This window comes from Bos grunniens, chromosome 9 (assembly GCF_055505025.1).
Source record: "Bos grunniens cultivar Pamir isolate PY7600 chromosome 9, Bosgru_T2T1.0, whole genome shotgun sequence".
Taxonomy (NCBI): domain Eukaryota; kingdom Metazoa; phylum Chordata; class Mammalia; order Artiodactyla; family Bovidae; genus Bos; species Bos grunniens.
In genome coordinates, this window is record NC_141173.1 from 94,253,725 (window position 1) to 94,277,500 (window position 23,776).

The 23,776-nt window shown below is 43.2% G+C and overlaps 1 long non-coding RNA gene across 1 annotated transcript in view; it reads left to right on the forward strand.

Moving 5' to 3' along the window:
• LOC147366382 (uncharacterized) overlaps positions 1–23,776 on the forward strand; it is a 41,362-nt gene that overhangs the window by 11,748 nt on the left and 5,838 nt on the right. The window lies entirely within an intron of this gene.

The following is a 23,776-nucleotide window of genomic DNA, read 5'->3' on the forward strand; positions in this document are numbered from 1 at the left end:
TAAAATGCAGACCTCACTCCAAAGATTCTGACTCAGCAGGCCCCATGTTTGCCTTGGGAATCTGGTTTTTTGTTTGTTTGTTTTTGTTTTGTTTTCAATAAAATACCCCAGGTGATTCTAATTTGAGTAGTTGGTAGCTTTCAGTTCAGTTCAGTCGCTCAGTCGTGTCCGACTCTTTGCGACCCCATGAATCACAGCACGCCAGGCCTCCCTGTCCATCACCAACTCCCGGAGTTCACTCAAACTCACCGTCCATCAAGTCGGTGATGCCATCCAGCCATCTCATTCTCTGTCGCCCCCTTTTCCTCCTGCCCCCAATCCCTCCCAGCATCAGTCTTTTCCAATGAGTCAACTCTTCACATGAGGTGGCCAAAGTACTGGAGTTTCAGCTTTAGCATCATTCCTTCCAAAGAACACCCAGGGCTGATCTCCTTTAGAATGGACTGGTTGGATCTCCTTGCAGTCCAAGGGACTCTCAGGAGTCTTCTCCAACAGCACAGTTGATAGCTTTGGGGGACACATATTGTACTATCATTGTATTACATCCCTTAAATTGGTATTGTACCATAACTAAATAAATTGAACTATATCTCAGAGTTAGCAGTTACTTTATAAGTAACTGTCCTCTCTGATGTTATGAATCAAGGGAGAAGCATGCATGCACATATTCAGACTTACAGACTTATTCAGACTTATCCTCTGAAAAACCAGAGGATATGGTTTACATTACAGTATTAATATTCAGTTTACAGAAAGATTCTTTGCAGTGAGAAATTTCCAAAACAAGGTGCTACATAGCACTGCCTATAAACAAAACTCTTTAAAACAAAACAAAAAGCACTGCCTATTGAACAAAACTATTTGGCCACTAAAACTGAAAAATTAATGGCATAATTCCCAATGCATAGAAAAACAGACTACTGAATGCAATTTTTAACCATTTTACTTTTGTCTACCCTGTATTTTTCTTAAACTTCTAATGTTTGTACCACTAATCTGCCCTTGAGGGTGAGTTGACAACAAGGCAAATAAACATGGACCAAAAATCATTAAAGAAAAGACTCAGAAAGAACTAATTGTGTCACATTTGACAGCCTGCTCTTCTTTGAGGATTTGATGCTCCTGATTTTATATTGTACTTACATGGCAATATAAAAGGAGGTAGTTCGTACCTCCTGCTGGTAAAATTGTGCCTGCATCATAGGATACTACTGAATGTATCTCTTTATCATGGGTTTGTACTGGAAAGCATTTCGAGACTTCCAGGTACCCTGCCACCTGAATGAGATTGTGAACAACTGGCCTATTTCCTGTCAACGTGATTCTGTGTACACCATTCAATTATATACTTTTTGGGATCACATTTATTATGTAATACAAAATGTGAAAGAAAGCCTTCTCTCATTGTTAGTTATTAGTAAAATTGTTGTTCTCATAGTTATTTTCCCATTGCAAAGCAGCAGTGACAGAACCCAGGAAGGCCGCATCCCTTAGAGAGGTGGAGACGGGGACTGTTGCCCTGCGCTGCTGCGGGTCACCACTCTACTCTGCAGAACAAGGACATCTCTCAGCAACGAAAGGGCAGTTAATGGGAGGAGCCCAGCAGGGGAGCGGAGAGGAGGGGGCGATTGCTGGAAACTAAACCAGACCTCTGCTCCTGGCTGTTGGCAGAGAGACTGGAATGCAGAGGCTGTGGTGATGACTAAATGCAGATTCTAGTTGGAAGTTAAGAAAACTGAACTTCACTTCTGGAGAGCGTCGGCTTCAACAACCAATTGTACATCAAGGCCAGTAGTCTGTGAAATGGCTCAGGAGTGAGGACTGGACATTAAGTGAAAAGAACAAAATGCCTCCAAGAGGGCAAAGGCAGGTGAATGCAGGGCTGAATAAAGCCCAGTGTGACCTCCATCACGTGGATGGAGAGGGGCCATCCCTCAGAGCCTAGTGCCCACTCCTCTTCCACTCCCGTGGAGCCCTGTGCGTGTCAGACTGCCTTCCCCTCCCACATGGGTGAGTTACAGATCGCTCCTCATCTTTCATTCTGTGCATCTCAGACCAGCATGTCCAGAAAGATGCTGGGTGATTTGAATGGGCTTTTAGATGCCTTGACTTGATTAAGCCCATATTCACCTCGGATATGCCTGAGCGACTGAACTGAAGAACACCTCACAAAGCAGCCAGCCTGCGGGTGGGAACTGCCACAGGACAAACTGCACGTGAAGCCAAGGGGATGCGGAAAATGCAGTTTGGGTCAAAAGAGGAAGGAAGCTGTCCTGAGGAACATTCAGCTTGAACTGGCAAAAGACAGTGGACAAGTGTTTGAGGAAAGGTTCTGGAGGAGAAGAGAGAGAAGCTGCCCCACTCTCATGCTTGCATGGATTTATACCCTCCCCTGGTCAGCTTGGATGGCACCACCCGGGCATGAGTAAACTATGTTAAATTGTGTTGGAGAAAATTTTTTGTCAAAGTCTTTATAAAGTGTTTAGGCACATGTGCCAATTTCATGTCTGTTGCACTATTGTTGTGGTTATGACTGCTGTAATTCCTCACTTAGAATAAGGATGGCTTACATTAATTGGACACTTTCTATGTGCCACACACCATACTAACATCACATACATTATTTCATCTAATTCTCACACCAGCCCAACAAAGGTAGGCACTGCAGTCTCTCTTTTACAGATAAAGAAGTTAAAACTGAAAAAGATAAAGTGATTTGCACTCACTCAGAATGAGCAATCCTGGGGAGCACAGTTGCCTGTAAGGACCTTAGGGGCACCCTGTTTTATAAGCACAGCATAACTGGTACGTATAAAAATGCCTCCCAAATCACTGAGATAAGCTTACATCATTCTCATGGAAGCTATTCATGAAAACAGGTGTTTAACACATTTTAGAAAGATTGCTATTCACAATGATGAAAACAAACTAAATTTGGGTGCTCAAAGAAGTGGAGTTCAGTCAGCTGGAAAATAGAGTTATGGGGAACAGCTCATCCCTGATGATGCTGGATAAATGAAGTGTTACCATATTAGTAACAGGAGGAGGAGGAGCAGCACGAAGGCGATTAATAATATTAGTCAAGCTGCAGTGGTTGGACAGACTGGGACAGGAGAGAATGGAGAATTAGGGGAACGTCTGGGAATTTATCTGTGAAATAGCCTCAGAAGTCCCGTGCTTTCCCACCACCATCACCAATTGCTCAAGTGTAATGATGTGTCCAGGTAACGTATTTATTTCTTACAACAAACACTTGGCTCTTCTCTCGTTTTGAACCCCCTGCCTCTGGGTTCCTCTGTACTTTGGCACCGGCAGCATTAGAGAATATATATGTGCTGCAGCCCTTGTGCACAGTAGAAGGCTATAGGGAAAGCAAACGGATTCTCCTCATCTGGTATATTGATGCCATGCAGCAGAAAGCCAATAAGAGCATGACCTTGTTCCACACACAAATACGTTCTTTTAACGGCTTTTCCTCTAAGGCAGCAAGTCTGCACCGGCAGGGAGAACAGAATGAATTTTCCTTTTAAGAAACATGTAAGATGGTGCTCGTTTTCCACAGCTCTTTTTTTTTTTTTTTTTGCCTTTTATTTTCTTCATTTCATAACATAAATGTGTTAAAGCGTACCCCTTTTTGCATATAATGATACTGACTAAGCCATCTTGCTGAAGGGTCTTTCTCCTCAGGCTGCTGGTTTGGTTCTAACTGGTGCTGGAAATAGAGCCCAGCCACAGAGATTAACGCCAACTCAGATTCTTACCACTCACATTGAGGACACCATGTTTCTGCTTGTGTTCCTGCCTGACCTCTTGACTGCATTAGACTTGTGGATGTATGGATGGACAGAAAAACAATGAGATGCTGCAGGTCAATAACTGCTTTCAAACCAGTGTTATAATTAAGAAAGCATGGGTTTGATTCTCCTGCTCCTACGTAACTTTTTGAGGTTGTGCAGAGGTGAGACTGATTTATGCCACAGCATACCATGAATAAAGCTTTCAAAGAAAAGTGTAGCCACAAATGTTGTGTTTAGTTTACATATATATTAATAGGTAGTCCATGGGGTCGCTAAGGGTCAGACACGACTGAGCGACTTCCCTTTCACTTTTCACTTTCATGCCTTGGAGAAGGCAATGGCAACCCACTCCAATGTTCTTGCCTGGAGAATCCAAGGGACGGGGGAGCCTGGTGGGCTGCCATCTATGGGGTCGCACAGAGTCGGACAGGACTGAAGCAACTTAGCAGCAGCAGCAGCGTACATGTGACTGTCCTCATACAGCCTAGGAGCTAGCATCTCAGCATTCTGCATTCTACACCTACTATGTGCTGGGAGCTCATCATTCAAAGACTAATAATAGAAAAGAAAAAAAAAACCTGCAACCAAAGGGGCAGTGCCACAAAATAAGGATTCAAGGATACTATTTTAAAGACTGTTTCCACACTGTTCTGTGTTTCAAACTGAAAACCACCCCTTTCCCCCCTCTGCGCATGGATCAGTCAAGAACAAAAGGAAATATTTCTGCTTTTTTTCCTTTCTTTCCAAGCACCTTGGGAAGAGCCAGGCATGGAGCCAAAAAGGAGGGAGATGTTACTAAGGGAAAAAACCATCCTGTTTGATGGGGAAAAAAAAAGGAAAGAAGCAACTGCATCATGTATGGAGGCTTGAATGAGGGTATATAGGAAAAGAGTGTTTTTATGGGTAACTGCCATGGGCGAAACAGCAGATCTAATCAAAAGCACTACACACGTGGATGTTCCCCGCCTCTGGGAGAAGGGAACTCTTACAACGGGCTGGGTTTCAGAGTTTTTCTTCTTCAATTCAGCAGAGGGTAGACAGCCTTACAATGCATAAAATATTCCTCACAGCCTCGCTATCCTCCAGGAAAAAAAAAAAAAGACAACTCATCACTAAGACAAACCATTAATTCCAAATTAATTCTAAACTAATAAAATTCTCTTATCTTCATCACACAGGTGAGTTGTGGTGTGAATATCCATGCGGTTCCATACATATGAGCAGCCACGAGTTGTCACTGCTATCCTCTCTCCCAGCCAAGTAGCACAGGAAGTGAGTCTTGGCTTTGGGAAACAAAAACGCTAAGATAAATTATCCCCTCATCTCTTTACCCTCCCTGCCATTCCCTCCTTTTGTTTTCCATTTGAAGCTGATTATGCCTAGATAAGCCCACCCAGGGAATAAGCAGTAGCAGGCTTCCCAGGTTCAGTGGTAAAGAATCTGACTGCCAACACATGAGATGGGGGTTCAGTCCCTGGGTGGGGAAGATCCCCTGGAGGGGGAAATGGCAACCCACTCCAGTATTCTTCCCTGGAAAATCCTATGGACAGAGGAGCCTGGCGGGCTACAGTGCATGAGGTCGCAGGGGTGGACACAGGAGGCCGCCGCAGTTCTCACCTCTAGAGGGCGCTGTACACCCCAGTCTCAGGAAGCCTAAGGAAGGAGTGTCTGCTCTTCATATCCGGTTTTTGGAAAGTGTAAGCGGTGAACAAAGCTGAACAGGCAGGAGTGGGAGAGGGAGTTACGAGAGGAGGCAGGACAGAGGCGGAAGGAGGAGCAGAGCTCTCCTAGCAGTGCTCCACTCGTCTCCAGTGGCAGACGGTGATTGTGCTAATTGGCTCTGTGCTCTGCCCTACGTGATGGAAAAACAATAGCAACGAAAGCAAGATGAAACCAGAAAGCAGGAGATTCTATATGATCAAACACAGCCCTGCACAAGAATTCTGCGTATTGGAAGGTCAGATAAAAGATACCAAATCCACCAGGACACTTCTTTACCGGACCCACAAATGGATGTGTTTTAAAATGGATCCATACTCAATTCTCTTTGACCGAATAATCTGACCACTGTGGCGAACAGTGATAGTGCAGTTGCTGCAAGCCAGGCACCATGCTGTGTGTCCGTGTGGGTCACCTCATTCGCTTCTAGCAAGGGTGTTAGTACATCTTATGTATGAGGAAACAGAGACTTGGTGAAAACTCACCCAAGGTAACACAGCCAGCAAGTAGAAAAGCCGGGATTTGCACCCAGCTCATCAGACCCGTGTCCACGTCCCTAACTACTCTGCTGGTTGGCTGCTAGATGCCATGCCTCTAGCAATAGCTGGGGGCGGGGGGTGGTGGTGCACGGAGTCAATGGCCTTCAAAATCCAAATGCTAAAATCCAACTTTATTGACCTGCATCAGTGCTGGCAAGATGGTAGAGTGAAGCTGCCCCCAGTTGTCTGTTCTTTCTTCTTTAGCAGATGCCAAAAGGTACAGGAACATACAACAGAAATAAGGCTGTGTGAAAAGTTAGTGAGACCACCCCCTTTGGAAAAATAAAAAGTTAAGGCCAGGAAACCAGTCTCCAGAAACTGCACTAAGACCCAGCAGCTAGGATATTCCATAGATTTTTGCCCCAATTTGAGCCTACTTCAGGCTGTGGGGATCAGCGCAGGCTGGATCCACCTCCACTCACAAGACCCTCTGTGTCCTACTCTGTCTCCACCAGCTCCTTCACGACTCTATCCTGTCCCTCTGGAATGAATCCAATTCCCTCAGACTCATTTGCTCCCCACTTTACTGAAAAATTCAAGGCCCTTTTACACAAATCTTCGGTTCTTCTCTCCTCACCTTGCCAGTATGCTGTTAGCTCCACTTTTCAGGGTTTTTCCTTCTTATAGCAAAAGAGATGTTATTCCTCCTTTTTCCAAAGCTAATGTCTCCTGCCTACTCAGTCACCTTGAATCAACAATGATCCCCTCTTGCACCTTCATCTGACCTACTCTCAGCCTCTTTCATTCTGCTTGCAAGCCTATGGTGCCTTCACAATCTAATAAATATAACAAATTATGAATAAAATTTTCACACCTTCCTTTTAACCATGCCTCTGTCTGTAACAAAGTTTACACAATTTTCTGCTAGAAGAGCCACCTGGACCCTTGTTAGTTATGCAGATTCCCAGGCACTTTGCCCTGGATATCAACCCAGCAGGTCTGAAACAGGCATGGGAAGCTGTGTGATTGGGCAAGTTTGGGAATCACCTCCCTGCAGGCTCTCCCTTCTGTGTCTGCACACACTGAACGTGGGGTTACAGCTGCTTCCTGCTTCCTCACCTCCTGCTTACTCTTAAGCGTATTGCAAAGCTTCCACCCTAACAATAGCTCTCCTGTGGGAATTTTGTAGTGTGACAAGCCAAGTTGAACTACAAGCCAGAATTTCCTAACCTGCATGGCTCCAAGTGAGGTCATGACATTTGTGAAGTGGGAGTGAAGCTGCAGGCTTTGGGGCTGGTGGAAGTCGGTGGGGGCCCAGGACCTGCTGGCTCACGTTAGTGTGAAGTGCACTTCGGCCCAAAGCTCCTCCCTCTGTGGGTCTGCCCCTGCAGCTTTTTTGAGTCCTGGGTCAAGCAGGTGTGCAGGTCCATGGCAAAGGGCACTGCCTTCTGCAGGTCACTGGGCCACTCATCAGGGTTGGACGTGGGGAGAGACAGATGCAGGTTACACTTTGCCCTTGTGCTTTTACTTTGTCCTCGGTTTCCCCCGCTCGTATCCAACTTTTCTCCTCAACTTCTGGCCCCCACTAATGATTTCATTAATGACCCTGTCACAAGTAACAAAGAGAACTCTGATGCCTGTTACATGCAATGGCAAAATAGTCACTAACTTATCACCTGTAACAGTTGTCTAAGTCTCTAGAAAATAAGGCTTTGTGTGATCGAGGAGGTACTGCTATAATAAGTTTTGATACAAATAAAAAATACAATACAGTTGGTACTAGAGAACTTAGCAGAAGAAAATGATAAATTTGGGGTCTCTAATTCCCAGCTTTAGGCCTGTAGGAAGGACAGTAAAACTTCTAAACTGCCCTAAAGGAGCTCTTGTCTCCTGGAGCCAAGATTTTCAGAGGTGGGGACCCAAAGTCCTGTCCTAAGGACTGCTGAATCATAAAGAAAATTGAATTCACAAACTTGCAGGATTTTTTATGTGAAAATCATAAACCCTCAAGTTTAATTATGTTAAATTGTTACTTGTGTTTGACCAAAATAAAATTTTTTTGGAAACTAATCAAATGGGTCCCTCTTCAAACTATGATTCTCAAACTTTTTGAATTAGAGGGACCTTTTAGCATATTCAAAAGCAGAGACATTACTTTGCCAACAAAGGTCTGTTTAGTCAAGGCTATGATTTTTCCTGTGGTCATGTATGGATGTGAGAGTTGGACTGTGAAGAAAACTGAGCACCAAAGAATTATGCTGTTGAACTGTGGTGTTGGAGAAGACTCTTGAGAGTCCCTTGGACTGCAAGGAGATCCAACCAGTCCATTCTGAAGAGATCAGCCCTGGGTTTTCTTTGGAAGGAATGATGCTAAAGCTGAAACTCCATTACTTTGGCCACCTCATGCGAAGAGTTGACTCATTGGAAAAGACTCTGATGCTGGGAGGGATTGGGAGCAGGAGGAGAAGGGGATGACAGAGGATGAGATGGCTGGATGGCATCACTGACTCGATGGACGTGAGTCTGAGTGAACTCCAGGAGTTGGTGATGGACAGGGAGGCCTGGCGTGCTGCGATTCATAGGGTAGCAAAAAATTGGACATGACTGAGCAACTGAACTATTTAACATATTACGAATTTTACTCCTCACTTCAGTCAGCACACACATAGAAACACATGATGGTGATTATACTTTTAGTGTCTTTTGAAAGGGAAAATAAAAAAAGGAAAGACTATCAGAGCAGGAATTGGGACCTGGAAACTTGAGATAGTTTCTGCCAAACCTTATTTGTCAGTGGAAGCAGCCCTTCCTTCTTATCTTGAGTTTTCTCTGAGCTCTTCCTGTACCTGAGGAGTCTGCAAGGGTCTTCATGAGGCAGTGGCCTCACAGCAGATTGCTGGTTCTCCCCAGGACCTACCCACATCCTTCTCATGGTTTCTTGAGCAGACTCAAATCCTGGCCAGCCTCCACAGCTAAGTACCAAGTGTGACCCAAGAGGAGGTGCAGTATGCACCAAAAAAACTGAAAGGGTTTATGAACTTTTATGAACAGCATCCTGGAAAATGTGTTTGGGAATGAATCCTACAGGTATTGGATCAGGGTAGAAAGAAATAATTGGATTGGGCCAAATTTTAATTCTATGTGTTAACTCAGGCAGCTGGAAGTGGCTCTAAAAGTTTGTGTCGTTGGTTTCCTTAAACATAGAAACAAAAATGTCCTATAGAGAATGGAGTTTAAATGCCTGAACTTCATTAGTAAACTTTAAAAGAAGACATCCAGAGGCTACAGGGGATCTGAATTGTAGAGGAGACATATTACCTAAGACATGTTCTCCCACTCCCTAACTATGCCTGCTGGGAAGGTTCTGGGCTCACCCTTCATCAAGGCTGTGATAAATGAGTTTGTGAGGGGCACCCTGGCATCTTTGAAGAGCTCTATGGTGGCCCTTCTCTACAGGTCAGGAATGACAGTGGGAACTACTGCCATCAAACTACCAAATTCATTGGGGATAAGGAGTTCCAGGTGGCAAAGGGCTTTAATGACAGAGACAAGATTTGGCAGGTTACCATAATGGGTAGGAGAGCTAAAGCAGTAATTAGAATAGCTGAACCATAAGAATCTTTGGCATTGACTTACTTATCTTGGTATCTCTGGAACTGAAAGGAATGTATGACTTACTGGATCTGGTGACAAGTCTGACTTGAATCATCATTTGGGCAAGTTCACCATCCCAGGGCCCCTTGAATAAGGGTTGGCTCTTTCCCCCTGAGAAAGATCCCAGCTTGGTTAGCTGATAATTAACTGACACATCTCCCAAAAGTCTGCTGGGACTCCTAATTGCCAAAATTCTTGACTATGGACTACAGCACTTAACACCATGGACCACCTCCCCATTGAAACTTCCAGTTCTTGCCATCTCTCCAGCATCGTATGTTCCTGCTCCTTCCTCTGAAACTCTCTCCCAGGTTGGCCTTTCTAGTCCCTGAATACTATGTTTCCATCTTGGTCCCTTTCCTCATTTCCTAAAACACTTGTTTCAGTAATTCCAAATGCCTGTATCTCCTCTACAGAGACCCCAGACTTTCCTTTCAGGTCCCAGTTTTTTCCTCAGTGCATCGCCCCTGCTTTTTGGTTACCTAAACATTAAACATCTGGATATACTGTTACCACCTCAAAATCATTCCATATCTGCTACGCACTAAATGTTTGTATCCTCCCCAAATTCTGGAGAAGGCAATGGCACTCCACTCCAGTACTCTTGCCTAGAAACTCCCATGGACGGAGGAGCCTGGTGGGCTGCAGTCCATGGGGTCACTAAGAGTCAGACACGACTGAGTGACTTCACTTTCACTTTTCATTTTCATGCATTGGAGAAGGAAATGGCAACCCACTCCAGTGTTCTTGCCTTGAGAATCCCAGGGACGGCAGAGCCAGGTGGGCTGCCGTCTATGGGTCGAACAAAGTCGGACACGACTGAAGCGACTTAGCAGCAGCAGCAGCCCCCAAATTCATTTGTTGAAGTCCTAACCTCCAGTGTGGCGGTATGTGGAAGTAGGGCCTTGAAAGGTAATTAGCTCCCTTGGGTGGAGCCTTCATAAATAGGATTAGTGGCCTTATAAACAGGACCCCAAAGAGCTCTGCTACCCCTTTGCCACCACGTGAGGCTACACCAAGAAGCTGTCATTCTGCAGCTGGGCAGAGGGCTATTACCATATCCCAACCATGCTGGCACCCTAATCTTGGACTTCCAGACTCCAGGACTATATGAGTTACATTTCTGTTGTTTGTAAACACCTAGTTTGTGGTATTTTGTTATGGCAGCCCAAAGTGACCAAGACAATATCGTTTTTCCTTATTTCCATATTGGTAATACCGCAGTCTTCCCAGTCAGACTTAAAACATTAGACATCCTTGACCCCACCTTCTACTTCTCTTCCCATGTCTAATCAGTGACAAAATACTAGAAATCTTATTTCAGTCTCACGTGTTATTCGAAACACAGCCCAAACGCAAGTCCATGTTATCACTGGAGAAAATAAAACAGCCTTCCACTTCCATTCTCTCTCCCAGTCATCCAGCCTATTCTTCATAAACCTTGAGCTGTTTCAGTGTGCACAGTTTCACTATTCAGACACCCTCCACCATCCCTACCTGCCTACAAAATAAAGCCCAAGCTTCAGAATTTAGTATTTTCCCCCTTTAGTGATAGGCCCTGAACCTACATCTTTCACATTCTGACATTTTCAGGGCTTATACGTAACCAGTATTCCAACCAAACTCTACTATTCCCTGAATATGACTTGTATGTTCCCAGTTCTACATCTTTATTCACGACATTCCTTCTGTCTGCCATGCCTGCCTCATCTCCACCTGGTCACTTATTCCACAAATACTATTGAACATCTCTCATGTGTAAGGCCTTATGCATATCAAGGGATTACACTTACTTTGTGTTGCTCAGAATCTGCCTGTAGAAATCCTATGACTGCTATTAAGGCTAGTTCACATCGCCACTGCCTCCATGAACTCCTCCTGGCCAGAAGTGACCACCTGATCATAGTACTGTTTATCTCCCTCATGGTGTTTATCAGTGCCAGATGCTAGTGATTCATTCCTCAGGGCCCTTATACTTGCTGTTCTTTCTGCCCCATGTGCTCTTCCCAGACTCCTTATAGTCAGATCCTTCACTTACTTAATTTTCTGCTCAAATCTCACATCCTCAGGAAGTGTTCTCTAGCCACCCTACCTAAAATATCCTCTCTACTTTATTTTTCTTCTTGAAATTCAGTTCAGTTCATTCGCTCAGTCGTGTCTAACTCTTTGCAACGCCATGAATCGCAGCACACCAGGCCTCCCCATCCATCACCAACTCCCGGAGTCCACACAAACCCATGTCCATCGAGTTGGTGATGCCATCCAGCCATCTCATCCTCTGTCGTCCCCTTCTCCTCCTGCCCCCAATCCCTCCCAGCATCGGGTCTTTTCCAGTGAGTCAACTCTTCGCATGAGGTGGCCAAAGTATTGGAGTTTCAGCTTTAGCATCAATCCTTCCAATAAACACCCAGGACTGATCTCCTTTAGAATGGACTGGGTGGATCTCCTTGCAGTCCAAGGGACTCTCAAGAGTCTTCTCCAACACCACAGTTCAAAAGCATCAATTCTTCAGCACTCAGCTTTCTTCACAGTCCAACTCTCAGATCCATACATGACCACAGGAAAAACCATAGCCTTGACTAGACGGACCTTTGTAGGCAAAGTAATATCACTGCTTTTGAATATGCTCTCTAGGTTGGTCATAACTTTCCTTCCAAGGAGTAAGTGTCTTTTAATTTCATGGCTGCAATCACCATCTGCAGTGATTTTGGAGCCCCAAAAAATAAAGTCTGACACTGTTTCCCTATTTCCCATAAAGAGATGGGACCAGATGCCATGATCTTAGTTTTCTGAATGTTGAGCTTTAGGCCAATTTTTTCACTCTCCTCTTTCACTTTCATCAAGAGGCTTTTTAGTTCCTCTTCACTTTCTGCCATAAGGGTGGTGTCATCTGCATATCTGAGGTTAGTGATATTTCTCCCGGCAATCTTGATTTCAGCTTGTGCTTCTTGCAGCCATTTCTCTTGATGTACTCTGCACAGAAGTTAAATAAGCAGGGTGACAATATACAGCCTTGACGTACTCCTTTTCCTATTTGGAACCAGTCTGTTGTTCCATGTCCAGTTCTAACTGTTACTTCCTGACCTGCATATAGGTTTCTCAAGAGGCAGGTCAGATGGTGTGGTATTCCCATCTATTTCAGAATTTTCCACAGTTTATTGTGATCCAAACAGTCAAAGGCCTTGGCATAGTCAATAAAGCAAGTCCATGAATCAAGGCAAATTGGAAGTGGTCAAACAGGAGATGGCAAGAGTGAACGTCGACATTCTAGGAATCAGTGAACTAAAATGGATTGGAATGGGTGAATTTAACTCAGATGACCATTATATCTACTACTGTAGGCAGGAATCCCTTAGGAGAAATGGAGTAGCCATCATGGTCAACAGAGTCCAAAATGCAGTACTTGGATGCAATCTCAAAAACAACATAATGATCTCTTTTCGTTTCCAAGGCAAACCATTCAGTATCACGGTAATCAAGTCTATGCCCCAACCAGTAACACTGAAGAAGCTGAAGTTGAATGGTTCTATGAAGACCTACAATACCTTTTAGAACTAACACTCAAAAAAGATGTCCTTTTCATTATAGGGGACTGGAATGCAAAAGTAGAAAATCAAGAAACAACTGGAGTAACAGGCAAATTTGGCCTTGGAGTACGGAATGAAGCAGGGCAAAGGCTAATAGAGTTTTGCCAAGAGAAAGCACTGGTCATAGCAAACACCCTCTTCCTTGAAATTATCCATACTTTAACTGTGTGTGTGTGTGTGTGTGCGTGTGTGCATGCGTGTGTGCGTGTGTGCATGTGTATGGTTTGTGTATTGTACATGTATGTCTCCCCCAGTGGACTATAAGCTCCATAAAAATAGGGATATTGTGATATTATATTCCCAAAATTGTCCTTTCAAGACAGCAACCATCTTTCCCTAATCACAACACATAACTACAAAGTTTAGTTTATATGTTCTTTGGAGCAACCAAATTCTTAGATGAGACTTCCTTTCCCCACTAATTATATCCACAATCAGAAAAAGAAACATACGTTAATTTTTTCTCTTCTCTCCAGGTCATTGATTTTGATTTGTTTTTTTCCTGGTTATACCTAAATCAACTACTGCCCTCTCCCTAAGCCTAACACTGTATCAAGTAAGAACTAGATATCTCTTGAATAAATCCCCCTCCCCAAGAAACAACCTCTTGTATATATTTTCCACTAATCAGTATCCTCCAGATGGTCTAAAATATTGATGGGGCTAACCACTGGCCACAGTTCTTTTTTAGAGCAGCTGCCTTCCACAGGGACTCCTAAAGTCCCTTCCCACAGCACAGCCAGGAGACCCAGGAACTGAAAAAACAGAGAACCCTACTTAAAAGCAGAAACAAAGATGCTCAGCCACACAACTGCCTGACTTCAAGTCAGAGCCACCCCTTGGTGTCTCATTAGCTCTAGGAGAAGTGAACACTGGAAAAGGGCCTCTGTCTCCTCCCTGAGTTCTCCAGAGCCTTTGTCCTTTAATTCTGTGTGTCTCTTGGAGTATTTTTTAACCATTACTGACTGGACAATGGGGCTCTGTTGGAGTGTCAGTCATCCTAAGTAGCAATGATAGCTTGTTCTTCCATGATACATCTGTCTGAGAAGTGGATTGGGTAGCAAAGGTGTTTTGCCCATTCCTTTTCCATGGTATGATAATGAGCGGAGGACTTACCTGGTGGCTCAGACGGTAAAGCGTCTGTCTACAATGCGGGAGACCTGGGTTTGAGCCCTGGGTTGGGAAGATCCCCTGCAGAGGGAAATGGCAATCCATTCCAGTACTATTGCCTGGAAAATCCCATGGACAGAGGAGCCTGGTAGGCTACAGTCTATGGGGTCGCAAAGAGTCGGACATGTCTGAGCGACTTCCCTTTCCATGGTATGATAATGAGCACCCAGCAGAAAAAGGCAGCCTTGGCTGCTGCTGCTTTTTTTTTTTTAATGTATTTATTTGGCTGCGCCTGGCATTCAAACTCTTAGTTGCATCTTGTGGGATCCAGTTCCCTGACCAGGAATTGAACCCAGGCCCCCTGCCTTAGGAGCACGCAGTCCCAGCCACTGGAGCCCCAGGGAAGTCCCCAGCCTTGGTTTCTCTAATGCAATGGTTGGCCCTATGAAAGACCAAACTCAGAAAGGCCCCTCAGGCAGGGAAACAGGCACCCCCTGCCTAACACTACTGGGACACCCAGAGCAGAGCATGTCAAGACAGTGGGCTCTGCCACTCAGGCTTTCATGAAAAAGCAAAGCCAGGACAATCCCTTTATGTGACTCTGCAACATCAGTCACTTCCAACCCTTTGATTTGTGCTTCATCAGAAAGCCCTTTGTTATGTATTTGTGGTCTCACAGGGCGTGCATTTCCCTGGCACACGGTACACACACCTGTAGCCTTCATCACCAGTCTTCATCAGCTGGTTAGGTCCCTGGCTTCTCTAAGATTTGGTCTGTATGAGTGACTTAATTATCTAGCCTCAATTCATTTAATTTACCACAGAATCAGCCCAATTGAAAACTGTCAACCCAAAGAAATTTTTTGCAGCTCCTCCGATGTATTTCTAAAGGGAATAACAGCCTGTCACTTTTAGACAAGTTGCCTGATTTCTCTGGGCCTGTGCTCCCTCACGAATAAAATGAGGCAGGTAACTCTGACGCTGGCTGCATATTAGAATCATCTGGGGAACTTGTAAACCAACCATGGGGCCTGGACCTCTCCTTCCCAGACCAATTAAGTTAGAATCTGGGGGGAAGGAATGGAGGCCTAAGCCCCAGTATTTTTTAAAAGCTCCCCAGAGGATCCGAACGTGCAGCCAACATTGGGGAGCAATCACCAAATTGGATGATCCCTCAAAATGCTTCAGCACCAACCTCACTTCACTCTGCAGGGCCCCATGATGCACCATCAGCAGTGGCTTGGGTGACTGGGTTTGAGAACCATGTCTAACAATTGCTCGCTCTGGAGTGAAAGGAAGCCACAAGATTGTTTACCACCCAGCGATGTCCTGTAGTCCAAAGAAAAGGCTGTTACCATCAAAATAGCCTCCTCAGAGGCTTATTGTGTCTGTGGGGAGAAAGAACCCAAGGTCTTCAGGATTCTCTGTGGACCTTGATCTCACCAAGCAAGGCCCAGAACAGATAGTCTGGACCCACCATGTAAGGCAGCCCTGCCTCTCATAGGTCACCTCACACCTTCACAGCAAAGCCGCCCTAAGTCCCACCTCTCCTTATCTGTTCCCTCCCTGGTCTGTCTCATTCACTCATCCAACAAATATCCATTCTGTGCTGGCTCTCTCAACAGTCACTGTTCTGGGCCCTGGGGATATATTTGTGAGAAGTAAACAAGAAAGAAAAGAGAGCTGTAGGAGGGTGAGGAGACAATCCAGGGAAAGCAGAAGGGAGCATTCAGTTCAGTTCAGTCGCTCAGTCGTATCCGACTGTTTGCGACCCCATGAATCACAGCACGCCAGGCCTCCCTGTCCATCACCAATTCCTGGAGTCCACCCAAACCCATGTCCATTGAGTTGGTGATGCCATCCAGCCATCTCAGCCTCTGTCGTCCCCTTCTCCTCCTGCCCCCAATCCCTCCCAGCATCAGGGTCTTTTCCAATGAGTCAACTCTTCGCATGAGGTGGTCAAAGTAGTGGAGTTTCACCTTTAGCATCGTTCCTTCCGATGAACACCCAGGGCTGATCTCCTTTAGAATGGACTTGTTGGATATCCTTGCAGTCCAAGGGACTCAAGAGTCTTCTCCAACACCACAGTTCAAAAACATCAATTCTTCGGTGCTCAGCTTTCTTCACAGTCCAACTCTCACATCCATATATGACCACTGGAAAAACTATAGCCTTGACTAGATGGACCTTTGAAGGGAGCATTAAGGTGAGTGAACTAATAAAAGTGATCAGGCTAGGCCTCGTTAACAAGGTGAAATCTGCACAAAAATGTGAAAGATGTAAACAAACAGCCCAATCAAAAAATGGGCAGAAGGCCTAAATAGACATTTCTCCAAATAAGACCTACAGATGGCCAACAGGCACATGAAAAGATGCTCAGTGTCACTAATTATTAGAAAAATGAAAATCAAAACTACAGTGAGGTATCACCTCATACAGTCAGAATGGCCATCATCCAAAAGTCTACAAATGGGGCTTCCCTGGTGGCTCAGTGGTAAAGAATCCACCTGCCAATGTGGGGGACACGGGTTCGAGCTCTGGTCTGGAAAGATCCCACATCCAACAGAGCACCTAAACCCATTCTCTACAGCCCAGGCACCATAGCTACTGAGCCCGCATTCCTTAAAATACTAAAAATAGAGCTACCATATGATTCAGCAATCTCATTCCTGGGGATATATCTGGAGAAAACTAACTTGGAAAAAAAACATGCATCCCAGTGGTCATAGAAACCCTATTTACAATAGCCAAGATATGGAAGCAACCTAAATGTCATCAAGAGAGACATGGATAAAGATGATATGCACACACACACACATACAATGGAATAATAAGCAGCCATAAAAAGAAATCATGCATTTGCAGCAACACAGACAGACCTGTGTTGTCAGGTCCACGTGAAGGCCCACTTCACCGCCATGTGAAGTTAGACAGAGACAAATACAATATGAAACCATTTACATGTGGAATTTTTATAATGATACAAATAACCTGTTATGAAACTAACAGAGTCACAGACATAGAAGACAAATTTATGGTCACCAAAGGGGATAGTGGGGCAGGGGAGAGAGAACTTAGGAGTTTGGGGTTAACATATATGCACTACTATATATGAAATTGAGAAACAACAAGATCCTACTGTATAGCACAGGGAACTCCAGTCAGTGTCTTCTAATAACTCACAATGGAAGAGCATCTGAAAAACGCATCTGAATTACTTGCTGTACACCTAAAACTAAGACAGCATTGTGAATTAATTATACGTCAATATTTTTTAAACTGTTATAAATAAATACTAAAAAAAAAAAAAGTCACCTTTTCCTCTACAGCTCTGTTCCACACAGAATACAGCCTTATAATGTGGTTATTCCACATACTAGTCCCTTCCTCCGCTAAATTTTCTGAATCTTCCTTCTCAGGACAGCGCATGTAGTAGACACTGGGAAAAGGTAGAAATAAGGTAAAAGGAGTGTCTTCTCTGATTATCTGTAATACAGTCCACTTCTCTCTCACGCACACACCTTGAAGGTTCTCAGTTCCACTTTTAGGTCAAATGGGCTTAACTGTATAAAATCATAGCATTTTAGAATAGGAAGAGTCCTTAGAAATCATCCAATCCAAATCTCTTATTTTATAGATAAGGAGTCTCTAGCCTGAAAGTCAGGGGTTCTCCCAAGTAGGCGAGTGGCAGACGTCTCCCCAAAGGTCACACTGCAGCTGAATGAGCTGTCACTGCCACTTAGGAACACCAGCCAAGCCAGCCACACCCTGACAGTGGCCGCTTAAACGCCTGCCTCCAGGGCCACGCAGACACAGGAGCCACAAATGGTCTCCTGTGCACCCCTGTGTTCTCCATGGCACCACAGTCCCCTCCAGTTCCCTTCAATTCCTGAAGTTTGGCCAAATCAATTTATAGAGAAGAGTTTTTCTATAACTGTGGTTTTCTGTAATGAACCTGCCTGCCCCTTGACTTCTCTCTCAAAGAAGACAGAGTAACAACCGCCTGTAACAATCACCTTAAGTGAGCAGTGAATTTATAATAAAACTGAAACCTGTCATAGTCTTTCCAACCTTCGTTAACCTGTGCTCTCTCTGATAAGCACAAAGTCACATATGCATTCAGTGGTTTTAAAGCTGCAATAAACAAACCATGGCTAAACATAAAACAGTAATTTTTAAATGCATTTTTTTATCTTGAAAGATGCTTTAACTGAAAAGTCACGTAAATATTAATAAGACACTAATTCTGCTCACCTACTTGCTCTCTAGCTTGTTGAAGAGGAAGAAGTCAGAATTTTTTTCATTTTCCAAATATAAAATACCATAATATTGACAGTGCTTTTCCAAAACAACATAGAGTCTTATTATTAGGTGTTAACAGGAGAAGGCAAAGCTGTATTTTAAGCTATGATGACCTAAGAGTTAAATGATGCCAGAAAACAGCAGTTTCTGGAATGAGCACACAGCTTGGAATCAGGCACTATGATTTTTAATTCAGATAATAGGGGCGCTTGGCAGGAACAGCTTTACCAAATCTACTTGATTTGACTACTACAATCACAAGTTCTGAAACCTCAACCTGATTCCCAAGATTCGTGAGATCTTAGGGCCTGTCCTCAGCATCATCCATGACCTGCGTGGAAAAAAGATGAATGGAAACCAAGGGCCATGTGTGTAGCCTTTAAAAAGAAAAGATTTCTGCATCTGCACTCTGCCAGAGGCTTATAATAGAACCTCAGATAATAGCCAAGCTGGGAAATAGGCAGGGGCCTGCAGTTTCATACCCTGGAGGAAGAAATCATATTGTCAAGTAGTGAGAAAAATAAAAATTGAAAATGTTACCAACAAGAACGTTGGACTGAACAGCAGACTGTATTACATTTTGTTGTCCTTTGTATTCAAAGATAATGTGCCTGACAGTAATTGTTCTCTGAGTCTTAGAATGTAGCTTAAATACCAGTGGGAAACTCAAGAGTCTTTTCCATGCTCCATAAATTGTCCCATGGTTTGCTGCTGTTTTGTCACTGTTTGTTGCTTTGCCACTTAGATTCATGGTTAACCTGAAGCCTTTGGTCCAAGGAGAGGGAGCTCTTGCCTTCCTGCCCACAGTAGGATGATGGGCTCGTGGCTATGGTTTAATAGAAGTTGATGCTACAAAGAATAGCCTGGGGAGGAACTCTTGCTGTAGGAGGGATGTAACTCCCAGCCGCCCTGCTGCCTGCACCCCACCCTAGTAACCAAGGAAACAGCGGGTTATGATAATGATGGGAAAAGGGCACTGAGTAGGGAGCATGAGCCAAGCATCCAGTCCCAAAACCCTGCCTGCCCAAATGAAACACTGCTTCAGAGAAAAGATTCACCCTCTACAGCTGCCATCGTCAAGCACAGTAACCAAATGTACATACCTTATCTGATTAAATTCTCATAACAACCATGCCATATGAGGATTGTAGTCATGATTTACAAAGAAGACTGAGGTCCAGAACAATTAAGGTATTTGTCAAAGATCAAAAGTTAATAAGGACAACTTCTAGTGTCCAGTCCAGCATGAAAGGAACACTTAAGTCACCACTCTGTTCTGACAAGTAAAATGCTGAACTGAAAAAAAAATCAACAACTCTTAAGATCCATCAAAGAAATGAGGTTACATGGCAAACTGTTGTCCCCGCCCCCCGACCAAAATGGAAAGACAGACAAGCAAATACCAAGACTCACAACTTACAGCAACAAACCCCCATACGCGGAAAACTCCATGGAAACCAGAGCCAGTATAGGAAAATCTCAACTGTAATTAAGGAAGTGCTGGAAGCTCAATGTGGACAAATCTCAAAGCTAAAAACTCCAGGAGGACCCAATCATAAAGGTGAACATTTCTGAGTTTTAATTCCAGGAGCTGAATTAGATACTCATAGTAACATCAAAGATGAATCCCCTTGTGCTTCCAGCAGGACGAAGAGAAAAAGAACCATTTTGACATACACCAAAGCATTCTATTTTTATTTAAAAGGGCCTGCTCTCAGGATGGATACTTAGGTTGCTTTTTGTCTACATTTTATGTTAAATCCCTTAGCATATTAATCACCATTTTTTAAAATTCCTTATCCGATAATTCCAACACTCCTATAATATCAGACTCTGGTTCTGATTCTTGTTCAGTCTCTTCTGTCTGCTTTTGCTTTTCGGTCTGCCGTGTAGTTTCTGATGCACTGGGAAAAGGGACTATAGTCAAGAGGCATTCAGAAACGTGGTGGTTTCCCTGGCGGCTCAGTCGATAGAGAATCTGCCTGCAACGCAGGGGATGCAGGGGACACAGGTTCAATCTCTGTGTTGGGGAGATCCCCTGGAGGAGGAACTGGCCACCCAATCCAGTAATCTTGTCTGGAGAATCCCATGACAGAGGGAGCCTGGTGGGCTACAGTCCTTGGGGTCACAGAGAGTCAGACATGACTTAGCAACTAAACCACCAATGTGGTGGTAAGGTGCGGGGGATGAAAGCATTCTGCAGTCCTATGATTAGCTCTCAGTTTTTGGGTGAATCTGTGTCCCTGGCCCATGAACTTCACCAATACTTCTCAGGATTTTTTCTTTCCCCTTTAAGTGGGACAGGATGTCTACAGGAGCCTGGAGTTGGCTATTTCCCTTCCCCCAAGTGGTTTCAGTTCAGTTCAGTTCAGTCGCTCAGTCATGTCCGACTCTGTGTGGTTTAGGTGCTGGTAAAATAGATTCTCCTGAGAGCACCCATTAGATTTGGAGACATTACCACCTCTTTATGAGAAATACACAGATCCAACAGGGAGAAAATCAGTAAGAACATAGCTGAACTCCACAGCACCTTCAATCAACTGGATATAATTGACACTGTAGACTACCTTATCATTCAATGGCAGATTCTATTTCTACTCAATCTTACATGGAACATTTAACACACCTAGCAAATTTAAAAGAATAAAAACCATATAATGTATGCTGTCAGACCACATGCAATTAAACTAGAAATCAATTTTGTGAAAGGTAGATGGAAAAATCCAAAATATAGGAAGATTGAACAATACATGACTAAATAACACATGTGTCAAAAAAGAAATGTTAAGAAATTTTTTTTAATATTTTGAAGTAAGGGAAAATGAAAATAAAACATCAAAATGTGGGATGCAGTGAAATCAGTACTTAGAGGGAAATTTATAGCATTGGTTGAGTGTTCATTGGAAGGACTGATGCTAAAGCTGAAACTCCAATACTTTGGCCACCTCATGCAAAGAGTTGACTCACTGGAAAAGACCCTGATGCTGGGAGGGATTGGGGGCAGGAGGAGAAGGGGACGACAGAGGATGAGATGGCTGGATGGCATCACCGACTCAATGGACATGAGTTTGAGTAAACTCCAGGAGTTGGTGATGGACAGGGAGGCCTGGTGTACTGCTATTCATGGGGTCACAAAGAGTCGGACACGACTGAGCAACTGAACTGAACTCATTAGAAACTAAGAAAGATCTAAAATGGATAATCTAAGCTTCACCCTAAGTACACTAGAAAGAAAAAGAATGAACTAAATCCAAAGTAAGCAGGAGGAAAAAGGTAAGAATTAGACTAGAAATCAATGAAACTGAAAAGAGGAAATCAATTTTTTTTAAAAAAATCAACAAACCAAAGATGGTTCTTTGAAAAGATCTAAAAACTAATGATCTTCTGCTGTCATTCAGTCACCAAGTTGCGTCTGACTCTTCACAACCCCACAGACTGCAGCATGCCAGGCTTCCCAGTCCCTCAACATCCCCCAGAGTTTGCCCAAGTCCATGTCCATTGAATCAGTGATGCCATCCAACCATCTCATCCTCTGATAGATAATCTTCTAGCCAAGCCAATTAAGAAAAAATAGAGAAGACACAAGTTACTAAATGACAGGAAAATCACTACAGATTCCATGAACATTAAAAGGATAATGGAGAATTATTATGAACAACTCTGCTCACAAACTTGATAACCTAGATGAAACGACAACTCCTTGAAAGACACAATCTGCCAAAATTCATACAAGAATAAGTAATCTGAACGGGCCTTTATTAAAGAAATTAAATCAATAATTAAGAACCTTCCAAATCAAAAGCACCAGGCTGGAACACATTCATCAGTGAATTGAATATACCAGTTCTCGAAGTCTCAAGAGCATAGATAACACTTTCGAACTCATTCTATGAATCCAACATTACCCTTATATACCAAAAGCAGACAAAGACATTACAAGAAAAATACAGACCAATACCTTTCATAAACATAGATGCAAAAAACCATCAACAAAGTATTAGCAAATCTAATCCAACAATGTATAAAAAGCCCAACCAGGAGGAATTAACCCTAAGTATGCAATCAATTGAAAATCAATCGGAAAAAAATGTAATCCATCATATCAACTGGAGAAAAGGAAAACCACATGATCATATTAATAAATGCAGAAAAAGAACTTGACAAAATCCAACACCTATTTATGACAAAAACTCTCAGTAAGTCAGAAATAGAGGGGAACTTCCTCATTTTGATAGAGAATACCTACCCAAAAATACATATATCACTAACATCATATTTAAGGGTGAGAAATTCAAAGCTTTCCAAGAAGTATCAAGATAAGGTTAGGATGTCCACTCTCACCACTGCTTATCAGCATCATACTGAAATAGTAGCTAACGGAATGAGGCAAGAAAAGAAAGAAAAGTTACACAAATGAGCATGAAGAATTAAAGCTGGCCTTGTTACAAATGACACATTCATCTATGTGGAAAATCCTAAAGAATCAATTAAAAAAAAAATCCTCAGACTAATAATTGACTATAGCAATGTTGCAAAATATAAGGTCAATACACAAAAATCAACCACTTTCCTATATACCAATAATGAACAAGTGAAATTTAAAATTAAAAACATAATACCATTTACATTAGCACCCCCCAAAATGAAATACTTAGGTATAAATCTAACAAAATATGTGTGAGATCTATATGAGGAAAACTGCAAAAAAAAAAAAAAAGATGTGAATTAAAGAGGAATTAGATAAATAGGGAGATATTCCATGTTTATGAAGAAGACAATATTATCAAGATGTCAACTTGATCTACATTCAGTGCAATCTAGAATCTAGCAACTTATCTTATGGATATAGACAAATTGATTCTAAAATTTATATAGAGAGGCAGAAGATCCAAAATAGCCCACACAATATTGAAAGAGAAGAAGTTACAGGATTGACACTATCTAACTTCAAGACTTACAGTAATCAAGACAGTGTGATATTGGCAAAAGATGAGACGAATAGATTGACGGAATCACAAGGAGAGTGCAGAAATTAACCTACATAAATTTAGTTAACTAATCTCTGACAAAAAATCAAAAACTGCAGTGGAGCAAAGATAGTTATCTCAACAAATAGTGCTGGAAAAAC